The following is an 11,830-nucleotide window of genomic DNA, read 5'->3' as shown; positions in this document are numbered from 1 at the left end:
GCTCCCACTGCTTCCCTATACTTCTGATTATCGGGAAAAACGTCATCCTGGTTGTTTTGGTTCTTCATAAAATTCGTAGTCATGGGTGTATAACTTAGTTTCTTTGGTGACTCTCCGTCGAATTTTTCGATCATACTCTTAATCTTGTTAGCTTGATGAAGTTTAAAGCTTTCATCTTTTTCTCTTTCGATTTCAATTCCTAGATATGTAGACACTTCTCCAAGATTTCGAATGTCGAAATATTCTTTGAGAATTCGTTCAACTTCTTGAATTGATTCACACTTGTCGCTTGCGACTAATATGTCATCAATGTAAACGATTATGTAAGTTCTTGCATTTTTCTCGATTAGTGTGAAGGAACATGGATCAGCCTTTCCTTGAACGTATCCTTGTTTGCGCAGAATTTCAGCTATCTTGCGATTCCAGTTTCTGGCTGCCTGTTTTAGTCCGTAGATACTTTTATTCAGTTTACAGACTTTATTTGCTTCCGAAGCAGAAATGTAGCCTTCTGGTTGCTTCATATATATATCTTCTTTCAGATCTCCATATAGAAACACTGTTTTTACATCGAAGTGATTTACGTGCATTTTCTTTTGAGCTGCTATTGCCAAAATAGTCCTTATTGTTGTATACTTTATGACTGGTGCGAATGTTTCGTCGTAGTCGTGCCCAAATTTTTGGCAATATCCTTTAGCTACTAAACAAGCTTTATATCTGATAATATTTCCTGAAGCGTCGGATTTTGTTTTAAATGTCCATTTGTTTCCAATTGCTTTCTTTCCTTTTGGAAGATCGACTAGTTTCCATGTTTTGTTCCTCTTCAGTGCTTCCATTTCTTCTTTCGTAGCTTTTAACCACAGTTCCTTTTCTTTGGTAGGAAAAGTTTGAAGCTCTTCCCAGTCTTTAGGAACTTTGATTTCTTCATTCTTAGCCATGTATGAGAATCTGTTTGGTGGGATTCCTTTAGTCGTTCTGTGGGATCTTCTGTGTAATGGGGGAATTTCTTCTGTTTCAATTACTTCCTCTGTAATATCATTTGGACGTGGTTCTGTCAATTTATTTTCTTTAAAAGGCCATTCTATTTCCTCGTACTGATCATTTAATTGATGAGGCATTTCTTCTTTTTTGTTTTCATCGAATATTACGCTTCTTCTGATCACGACGTTGTTTGCATGTGGCATGTAAATTCTATATCCTTTAGTACGGTCACTATATTCAACAAGAATTCCTTTTTCTGCTCTTTCGTCTAGTTTGCTTCTTTTCTGCTTTGGAACTCGACAATAAGCTGTGCTGCCGAAGACTCTGATATGGCTTAGATTCGGCTTCTTATTATTCCATAGTTCATACGGTGTTTTTTCAACTGATCTTGATGGTAGCCTGTTTTGTAGATAGGTGGCTGTCATTACGGCTTCTCCCCAAAATTCTCTTTTGAGTCCTGAATCGAGTAGCAGGCATCTTGTCATTTCCATTAAGTATCGATTTTTTTCTTTCTGCTCTACCATTCTGTTGCGGTGAATATGCTACTGAGGTTTGATGTTCGATTCCCTCTTCCTTTAGATAGTCTTCAATCTCTTTGCTTGTATATTCTTCTCCATTGTCTGTTCTTAAGACTTTTGGCTTCTTTCCAAATTTGTTCTTCGTCATGGTTACAAATTGTTTTAACTTGGAGATAGCTTCATCTTTTGTAGCTAGCAGATAGATCGTTGTGTATCTCGAATGATCGTCGATGAATGTTATGAAGTATTTCTTTCCTCCTAGTGATGTCATAACGATTGGTCCACAGATATCTGAATGTATCAAGTCTAGAACTGATTTTGCTCTATAGTTGTTTAGCTTGGGATACGGCAATTCAGTCATTTTGCCTCTGATACAGCATTCGCATTCTTTTTCCTTTTTGGCTTCTCCGTCAATCCTTATTCCGGTTGCCAGGTCGTCATTCTTTAACCTCTTGATTGCTTCATAATTTCTATGTCCTAGCCTTCTGTGCCAAAGATCTATACTATTTTCTCTTCTTTCTGCAGTTGCAATTTTGGCTTTTCTTCTTTGCGATTCAACTATGGCGTATAAATTTCCTTCTGCTTTAGCAATTCCTATGGTTTTATTTTTCTTCTTTATTCTGCAAATATCTTCTTCAAATTCAACTGTAAATCCTTTCTTTGTAATTTTTCTTACGGATATCAATCCTCCTTCTAAGTCAGGAACGTACAGAACATCCACGAGTCTCACTTCTATTTCGTTATCTTCGTCGTCTGTACAGTATAAGTATCCTTCTCCTATACCTTCGGACTTCATCTGCGTGCTGTTAGCATCTGCGTGCTGAGCAGGTTATCTGCTCAGTTTTGCTTCTATTCAATTTGGTGAAAAAGTTTATGTTATCGGTCATATGACAAGTAGCACCTGAGTCAACTGACCAGTTTGAGTTTTGAAATTTTCTTTCTCTGGTGACTTTGAACGTGTAATTCCCAGTCTTCTCATGATTCTTATTTTCGTTTTCATCTTCATGTGTATCCTCGTTTACAGCAATTTTCGTTTTCTGTTTATTTCCATAATTTCCTTTATTTGTTTGCTTTTCATTCTTGAGAAATGAGTTACTTTCGTTTTTATCTTTTTCTTTGTGGTTATTTAAGAATCTGCACTCTTTTTCCAGGTGTCCTATTTTTTTGCAATAATTGCATCTTCGTTGATTTAAATGCTTGAATTTTGTGCTAAAATTCATTTTGAAGGCAGTCGTTTCTTCTGCTCGCGTGACTTCTTTTCTTCTCAGGCATTCGTTGATGAGTTTCGTTTTTACGTATTCCAGCGTTAGTTCTTCTTCTGGGCGTGCTTCTAAAGCTGTAATGAGATTTTCGTAGCTCTTTGGTAAGCCGCTTAGTAAGAGCGCTGCAATGTGACTGTCCTTTATTTCTTCACCGATTCCTCGCAGTTCGTCTACCATTTCGAGCATTTTGTTGACGTGTTCTTCGAGTTTGTATTCGTTTTCTGCTTTTAACGTATACAGCTTTCTCAGAAGGTAAAGTTTACTGGAAAGATTCTTTCTTTCATGTATTTTCTTTAATTCATTCCATATTTCTTTGGCTGTCGTTTTATTTCTTATGTGTACGATTTGGTTGTCTTCTACGAGTAAACTAATGGTAGCTTGTGCTTGTTCATCTCGTTTTCTCCATTCGACGTTTATTTCTTTTGGTGTATCATCTGCTATTAAATCCCATAAATTTTCCTTTTTCAGGATCATTTCAAGTTTGTATTTCCATACTTGATAGTTGTTATTGTTTAGTTTCATGATCGAATGTTTATTTTCGCAGCTAGTAGCCATTTCTGCTTCTGTATTTCGAATGTGAAGTACACAACTATGCAGTTTTGTTTCGCTTTTGAAGACAGGCTTGGCTATTTCCTTTTTTGGATTATCCAGCGGTAATTTATAGCAAAATATCTTTTCTGTTTTTTATTCTTGATGGCTTATCTCGATATATTTTATGCGTTTAGTTGAAGTAAACATATTTTCGGTCTCATAATCTTTTGTTGAAAGTATTCGTGGTTCATTTTTGTTTACTGTTACAACTTCGCTAAATCGAGACGAGCAGATGAATAAAACAGAATTAAATTTCTTACCTTAATAAAGTAGGTTATGTTTACCACCGAAAAAATCCGAAATTTTTTTAAGATAAACTATCACTTTCAGATGCAAAAGCTGATGATTATGTTTGGCTAGAATACTTCCAAGCATTAAATAATTAAATAATAGTCTTTAGCGGTGAGAAAGCGAAAGAATTAAAATCGAAACTCTTCTCGTTTTCTTCTGAAATTGAAAGTGTAATCCAAGCTGCCGATGTAAGGAACACGATCATTATATTAGCAAACACAAAATAACATATTTATTAGGTATTAGAAGAGAAAAAATAGCGATGGTTACAAGCGTTGTTTACTATCCATTGCATAATGCGAGAAGTGAGTCATACAAGGAAAGAATGTTTCTCCTTCTTTTTGGATCAAGTCCAATCACAGTTAGCGGGGGTGAGGGGGAAACTAACGTCGGAGTTGCACAGCCTCATCGCTGTCGTTATGAATTGCTCCACATTTATCACAACTGAGCTTGAAAAATCACAATCTTTATTTTTTTACGTATATCAAATCATTTTTTTTCAGAAAAGACATTTTTTTGTAGGGTTTATATTTATTTTAACTAACATTTTTTTTAAGTTTAAACTATCTTTCCTGTCAAGCCTTACTTTCCCCTGGAACTGCCAATGCCAGAATATGTAAATTTTAGTAGAACGCGCAAGGATTCAAATTATCAGCGGAAGTATTCTGATTTAAATAGAAGGAAACAAGTTCGGTGAGAGTGAGATTCTTACTTAGCGAGCGCGGAGGTAGTTAGCGAGAATTGAAGAACCCCGCGTTGCGGCCTATGTGCTTGGCGGGAAGTAGTGGCAATTGTTCCAGTGAGCTTCAAGTCTGCTGAATTAGCAGCGGTATTGTAAAACGCGGTGAGTTAGTTATTTTAGAGAGCCTCGTAGTTAGAATCTTGTCTTTATTTTCTTTTCAGGTTATTATTTTTATTTTGACTGCCAAGTGGGCACAGTTTGTAAGCGTCAAGAGGACGCAATTGTAATTTATTACGTTGAATAAAAAGGGACTTAAACCCTTTACAAGACTCTGTGGTTCATACAAGCTTTCACAGTCACCCTTGGTTGCGTGCAAGTTGGAGGCGCGCAACGTTACATTGGCGCCCGAACACTTATCGAACTGAAATGGCCGAAAATTGGATGGAAGCCGCTGGACAACACCAAGAAATGACAACTCAGTTAGAAGGATTTGGATACCTGGTCCAGACTTTGAGAGCATCAATCAAGCCAAACGTCTATTTCGACGGAAAAAATTCGGTGTCCGTATTTTTAGAAGGTATAGAAAACCACTTTCAGCTCTACCCTGTGCCTGAAAGACAAAAAGTTGCCATCGCCACATCAGCACTAAGAGGACAGGCCGCGCTATGGTGGAAGAACATAGGCAAATTTCTATTAGGGGAATTTGGAAGCCCGACATATACATTTGAAAATTTCAAAAAATCGTTAGTAAAGGCCTTCCCCATAGTGAAAGATCGCGCACGGCTGGAAGCCGAGCTATATAGTTTCTATCAACGGGATACAGCAGATTTGACGGACTTTATTTTACGAAAAATCAAGCTAACGGATATGCTGTATGGGAAAAAACCCGATGCGGAGATTATTGAAATAATATTACCAAGATTGTTACCCGCTGTCCAAGACTACTTTGAAATTAGAAACCCAAACACATTGCAGGAACTTTTCGAATTGGCGGTGAAGTTTCAAAATCGCAGAATAGCGGAAAAAGCGAGAGGGGAAACATATTCTCAACATACCCGAAGGAAGGAGGAAACCAGTAATGGAAATCGCTCATATGGGGGAAAGAACTATCAAGCTAACGCATCGAAACTCGAAGGTCAAGGCCCAAAAAGAAAATTTGAAAATAAGCATCCGCGTACCCAGAAGACACAGATTGAAAGGAAAGCTTTAAACGACTAGAGGGGCCTGTGAAAGGGAGGGTCCAGACCCCGGAAGTTTTAAAAAAACCCTCAAATAGACATTTAAATACAGTCATCGTAAAAAACTCACAGCTACCAATTATACAAGTCCTGGTTGGCGATGTACCAGTAGAAGCCCTCATCGATACAGCAGCAGAAGGAAATTTCATGAGTGAAAAGTTCTTCAAAAAGAATTTTTATAGGATAAGACTATTTAAAACCAGAAATACGGAAATTATAGCGGCGCAAGGAAAAACATGTCACTGCATCGGGAAAGTATCATTAAACGTACAGGTAAAAGAGGAAAATCTCAAAGTATTAATTTTTGTGGTGAAACACCTGCAACACTCTCTTATTTTAGGTATGGACATTTTAAGGGCCGCGAGGGCCAAATTGAATTTTCAAGATAGTTCCGTGGTGCTGGAGATGGACCAGAGGGTGGTGGAACCTGTGGAGACACCTGAATTGGACCTTAGCCATTTGAATGACCAGGAAAGTAAAGCAATACAGCAAGTGGTGAGTAATTTTTCTCATTTGTTTTCAGAAAAACCAGGAAACTGTCAGATCGTGACTCACAAGATTCAATTAAATGCCGAAAAACCTTGTAGGACTAAACCGTATCGCTATGATAAACAAAAAGACTTAATCATCGAAGAACATATTCAGGAGATGTTAAAGAATAAAATAATAACGCCCATAAATAGTGAGTACGCGAGTCCAGTCGTACTATGTAGGAAAAAGAACGAGTTTCCTCCTTCAGATAAAAGGGCTTGGAGGTTTGCTATCGATTACAGAAAACTAAATAGTATCACTAAATTTCCAGTTTACCCTTTGCCGGTTATAGACGAGATCATTAGACAGATCAAATCGACAAGATATATGTCTACTTTGGACTTAAAGTCTGGCTACTATCAAATAGCTATGAGACCCGAAGATATACACAAAACCGCGTTTATAACAAAATCGGGCACTTATGCATTTTTACGCATGCCCTTTGGGTTGTGTGGGGCCCCATCAACTTTCCAGAGAGCTATGGACATTGTTCTAAAGCCTGTCCTAGGAAAATCAACTTTAATTTATCTAGATGATATAATTATAACGAGTAGTACGTTGGAACAACACATTAATGACCTCGAACAAGTTTTTAAATTATTAAAAGAGGCCGGTCTTACAATTAACGCCTCAAAATGCAAGTTCGCAACTAAAGAACTTAAATATCTCGGTTATAAAATTTCGCAAAAGGGTATAGAAACGCAAGATTCAAAAATAAAAGCTATTAAGAATTTCCCACCGCCCAACACCGCCAAGAAACTTTCGTCTTTCCTTGGATTATGTTCTTACTATCGATCTTTCATAAAAGATTTCGCTAATATTGTTGAACCACTCTTAGTAATCAAAAGAAAAAAGAGTAAATTTAAGTGGACAGCGGAAGCTAACACAGCTTTTGAAAGATTAAAAGAAGCGCTTATTAATGCCCCTGTTTTAAAATTCCCTGAGGGGGACGAAAACCTGGAAATTGCGGAAGATGCGTCAGACTATGCGGTGGGTGCGGTTCTTATGCAAAATAACCATCCGCTGGCATTTTTTAGTAAAACATTGAATCAGACACAAAGGAATTATACAGCTACAGAAAAAGAAACATTAGCCGTATTAATGGCTGTACACAAATTTCGAGTTTATTTCGGCAAATCGCCAGTAACAGTCTTTTCGGATCATGCGGCTGTTGGTAGACTTTACTCGGGGAAAAATCTAACGCCCAGGTTAATAAGATGGGCTTTAAAACTCCAAGAATATAATATCACAATAAAATATAAACCGGGTAAGGAAAACAATGTAGCTGACGCACTTTCTCGTATAAAACTGGACGACGAAGGAAATGAACTTAAATGCGCTGTGTTGACTTCAAAAATTTTAGATTCTAGAGATACGGTTATTACTGAACTGAAAGCTGATCCTGAATTTGGAAATATCTATGCTTATTTGAAAGACCCCGAAAGCTTTGAGCACACAGATATCGATGCGATAAGAAATAGAGCAAAAAACTATGAAATAATAGATAATTTATTATTCTATACCAAAACAACAAACGAAAATCTTGAGTATAAGCCAGTCATCCCAGCCTCGCTTCGATTAAGCATTTTGAGGGAGTTGCACGAAAAAAAAACAGCGGGCCACCTCGGGGTCAGAAAGACTATAAAAAGGGTACGCGAGGCGGTATATTTCCCGCAATTATACAAAATAGTAACGGCGTATGTCAGGTCCTGCAATCAATGTCAGTTAATAAATGATATTAATTACAGCCCGGCCGGGTACTTAAATAGCATTCGCGCTACATTTCCGAATGAAATTTTAGGCATAGATCTCCTTGGTCCCTTCCCCCAGAGCGAGTTAAATAAAAATCGTTTTCTTTTAGTAATAGTAGATCATTTTTCAAAATGGATAGAAATTGTTCCACTTAAACGCGCGTCAGCCAAAACAGTCGCAGATGCATTCTTACACAGATACATTTTAAAATACGGTGCACCGATAAAAGTCATTAGCGATAACGGAAAACAGTTCATTAGTCAAATATTTGAAAACATATGCAATGGACTTGGTATACGCCATATCAAAATGGTTCCGTATAGACCACAGGCTAACATAGCAGAAAGAGTTAATAAAAACATTGTAAAAATAATTCGCAGTTACGTTAGCACACATCACAAGCGCTGGGATGGCTATATAAATGAATTAGCTTATGCTTTAAGAACGGCACATCATGATACTACGGGAAAAACTCCAGCAGAATTATTTTTAGGCAGAAAGTTAATTACGCCTTTAGATAAGTTATTCTTTGTGCAACAAAGAGAGCAGGAGTTTAAACAAAAGGACGTGCAAAAGCTAATTGATCAGGCGCTTAAAACCTCGGATACGGCAAGAAATAGGCAGAAAATTTATTATGATAGAAAACGCCGTGAAGCAGATTTTAAAGTTGGGGATAAAGTATTGAAGCGGAAATTTTCTTTATCAAGTGCCCCAGACAATTTTATGGCAAAGCTAGCTCCAAAGTTTGAAGGCCCCTATGTAATTCAGGAAATCAAAGGGGTAGTATTATATCTTAAGAAAGACAGAGGGGAAATCTGTAAAGCGAGTCCCGACCAGGTGAAAAAATACTATAATCCAAATGATTTTGAAATCCTTAAAAGTTTCTTGGAGGACTCAAGTCTAAACGAAATAGAAGGGCCAGAGACTGCAACAACTATTCCACCGCCCAAGAAACGGAGAACTGAAGAGAGACCTAGCACTTCTACAACCCAGACGTCGGTACCAAAAAGAAAAAATGATTTTCAAACTCCGGCGTTTAAGAAAAACAAAAATACAGATGAACCGGGTAAAGAAACCGTGGTAAAGACGAAAACACCACCTACAAAGGATGGCAGGAGAAATTACACATCAAGGAGAACGCGCACACGGCCACAGAGTCAGGTGCCAGCAAGGCCGCCGTTCCGGAAACTGAAACGACAACAGGAGGCACAAAAATACGACGAACAGAAGAAATTCAAGAAGGACTCCAGACCGGAGGACGTCAACACCAGCCGTCCCAGGCAGAAACGCAAAGGCCAACAACCAGACGATTACTCCGTCAAGAGGCCAGCATGTAGAGGACGCAAAAGAAAAAGCAACGGGGACGACACTCGGAGATCAATAAGGAGAAGATTGACATCCATGAAACCTCTAACTTGGGATCAATTTTGCCAAAAACGGATGACGGAATTTCAAGCATCGAAAACTCAAAGATAAGTTAAAACCTTGTATAAATTTTTCTTTCTGTTTTGTTCCGAAATGTTATGCATAAGTACGAAGCTCTATGTTTTGACGAAAGTCAATATGTCTCGGTTGAGACTTAGTTTTGTTTTACTTTATTTAGCTAAGGCAAAAGTATTATTTTCTTTAAGTGTAAAAGCTAAAAACAAGCATTTTCTGTTGGTCGAATGACTAATTCTGTTATGTTAAAGCCAAAATTTGGCCGAAGATAAAAATAACTTCGTATTCTTGTATTAATAAGAATTTTAGTTTCAGTGCCGCCAGCTTGGCGAAGAATGAGTAAAGTAAAAATTTATTTTCTCTTATTCATTTTATGGTAAATTGTAAAAAGCATATGTATTAAAATTTTGTAAATGTATGTAAATACTTGAAGGTTATGTAAAAGTAGAATTTAGTCTAGAAGCATAAAATTGTAGATGCTAAAAGTGAATGCTTAAAAGCAATGAAGTCAAAATTCAAGTATTAAACTGTAAAGTCATGCTTTAGAGCAAAAGCCTGCATGTTTAAAGATGAATGAGGGGGAAGTTAGAATGAATGTGTTTTGTAGGGTTCTCCACCTACATTTGAATGTTTAAGACTATTAAAGTAGCTCATTGAGTTGTAGAATGTCGAGTAAGGTGTGTCTATTTCGTTGTTGAATTCTAACAAATCATGGTGGTTAGGGGAAGTGTTGTAAGACTAAAACATGAATATTCCCGTTTGACACCACACACGGTGGAGAGCCAGGGTAAAGTTAAATTAATGCTTGAAAAATTGAATGAATGTGAAGTGAGCAATAACTAAGAAAAACGAATCGTTTAAAAACAAAAATTTATTGTCTCAAGAAAGTGTAAATTATAATGTATGTAGAAAGATACTGATACTTATTCCTTCCAGATGCTGGAAGGAAAGACCAAGATTGATTGATGAAGTCCAGGAAAAGTTGCTGTAAGAAGAAAGCTTTGTAACGAGCAAAAGAATTTTAGTATATAATTGTTACATAAGATTTTTTTTGTGTAAACGAAGCTTTCGCCAGTTAGTTCAGAATTAGATAAACTTACAACATGTCGTTTCTAGGACCTGCTTCCAAGTTTTCCAAATTCTGGCAGCGGCAAATGTAGGGTTTATATTTATTTTAACTAACATTTATTTTAAGTTTAAACTATCTTTCCTGTCAAGCCTTACTTTCCCCTGGAACTGCCAATGCCAGAATATGTAAATTTTAGTAGAACGCGCAAGGATTCAAATTATCAGCGGAAGTATTCTGATTTAAATAGAAGGAAACAAGTTCGGTGAGAGTGAGATTCTTACTTAGCGAGCGCGGAGGTAGTTAGCGAGAATTGAAGAACCCCGCGTTGCGGCCTATGTGCTTGGCGGGAAGTAGTGGCAATTGTTCCAGTGAGCTTCAAGTCTGCTGAATTAGCAGCGGTATTGTAAAACGCGGTGAGTTAGTTATTTTAGAGAGCCTCGTAGTTAGAATCTTGTCTTTATTTTCTTTTCAGGTTATTATTTTTATTTTGACTGCCAAGTGGACACAGTTTGTAAGCGTCAAGAGGACGCAATTGTAATTTATTACGTTGAATAAAAAGGGACTTAAACCCTTTACAAGACTCTGTGGTTCATACAAGCTTTCACAGTCACCCTTGGTTGCGTGCAAGTTGGAGGCGCGCAACGTTATATTTTAATCATGGTTGAATACAATAATTCCATTTTAAAATACGACGTTATCTTAGGCAAATAAGCAGCAGCAATATGGATGAGAAGTGTCTTACCAATAGGATAGCTTATGCGAAAAAGGGAAGAGAGTCGCAGTACTTCATAGGAAGAAGGTGGGAGGGACTCGGAAAAATTTAAGCTCCGAGTTTTGGTTTACAATTAATTTGATTGGACAAGAGATATCTGCATTGAAATATTATGTAACATAGAAAAATCTGGAATCTGGGAGAAGAGATGAATTTAGGGGCAGATCACCAAATTTTGAATGTTAATTCGAAGGTTGCCAATTATTTTTCATAGCAGCCATCGTATTTTGTTATATCTTACGCACACATATATATATTTAAATGGTTTTGTGAATCTTATGCATCAAAGATCCTTTTAAAAAAGAAAATCAACTTTGGCTTTCACAGTGGCAGGGAAACAATTTCTTTTTTAAAGCTATACAGAGGCTGTTTGTACTTGTTTTAAATGATTTTCATTGCATTTACAGAAATATTTTAGCTAAATTTTTTTGTGTTGTAAATGTTCTATTTGATAAACCTTATTTTACACTGTAATTTTCAAGACAAATAGAGCCTTTCATAGAATCGGAAGAGGTATTTTATTCCATTTCACTTGAACAGCTTTCCAAAGTCCAAGGAGGGTTCTAGGTCAACATTTGGACAATTTGCTTACAGGGTTCGTACACATTTCTGCACATGGAAATGAAGTACTTTTAAGGACCTTTAATGAAAAAATTAAGGACCTATGAGCAAATGGGAACTGAATAAATTCAATTAAAAATATTAT

General features: G+C 37.0%; 1 protein-coding gene across 2 annotated transcripts in view; it reads left to right on the top strand.

The window, feature by feature from the left end:
• LOC118181823 (microsomal triglyceride transfer protein large subunit-like) overlaps positions 1-11,830 on the top strand; it is a 129,728-nt gene that overhangs the window by 103,351 nt on the left and 14,547 nt on the right. The window lies entirely within an intron of this gene.

The sequence above is a fragment of the Stegodyphus dumicola genome, chromosome 7 (assembly GCF_044657685.1).
Source record: "Stegodyphus dumicola isolate Sdum_Otavi_A_Nest chromosome 7, ASM4465768v1".
In the NCBI taxonomy this organism is placed as follows: domain Eukaryota; kingdom Metazoa; phylum Arthropoda; class Arachnida; order Araneae; family Eresidae; genus Stegodyphus; species Stegodyphus dumicola.
Note: the sequence above shows the minus strand (reverse complement) of the source record. Positions and strands in the feature narration are given on the sequence as shown.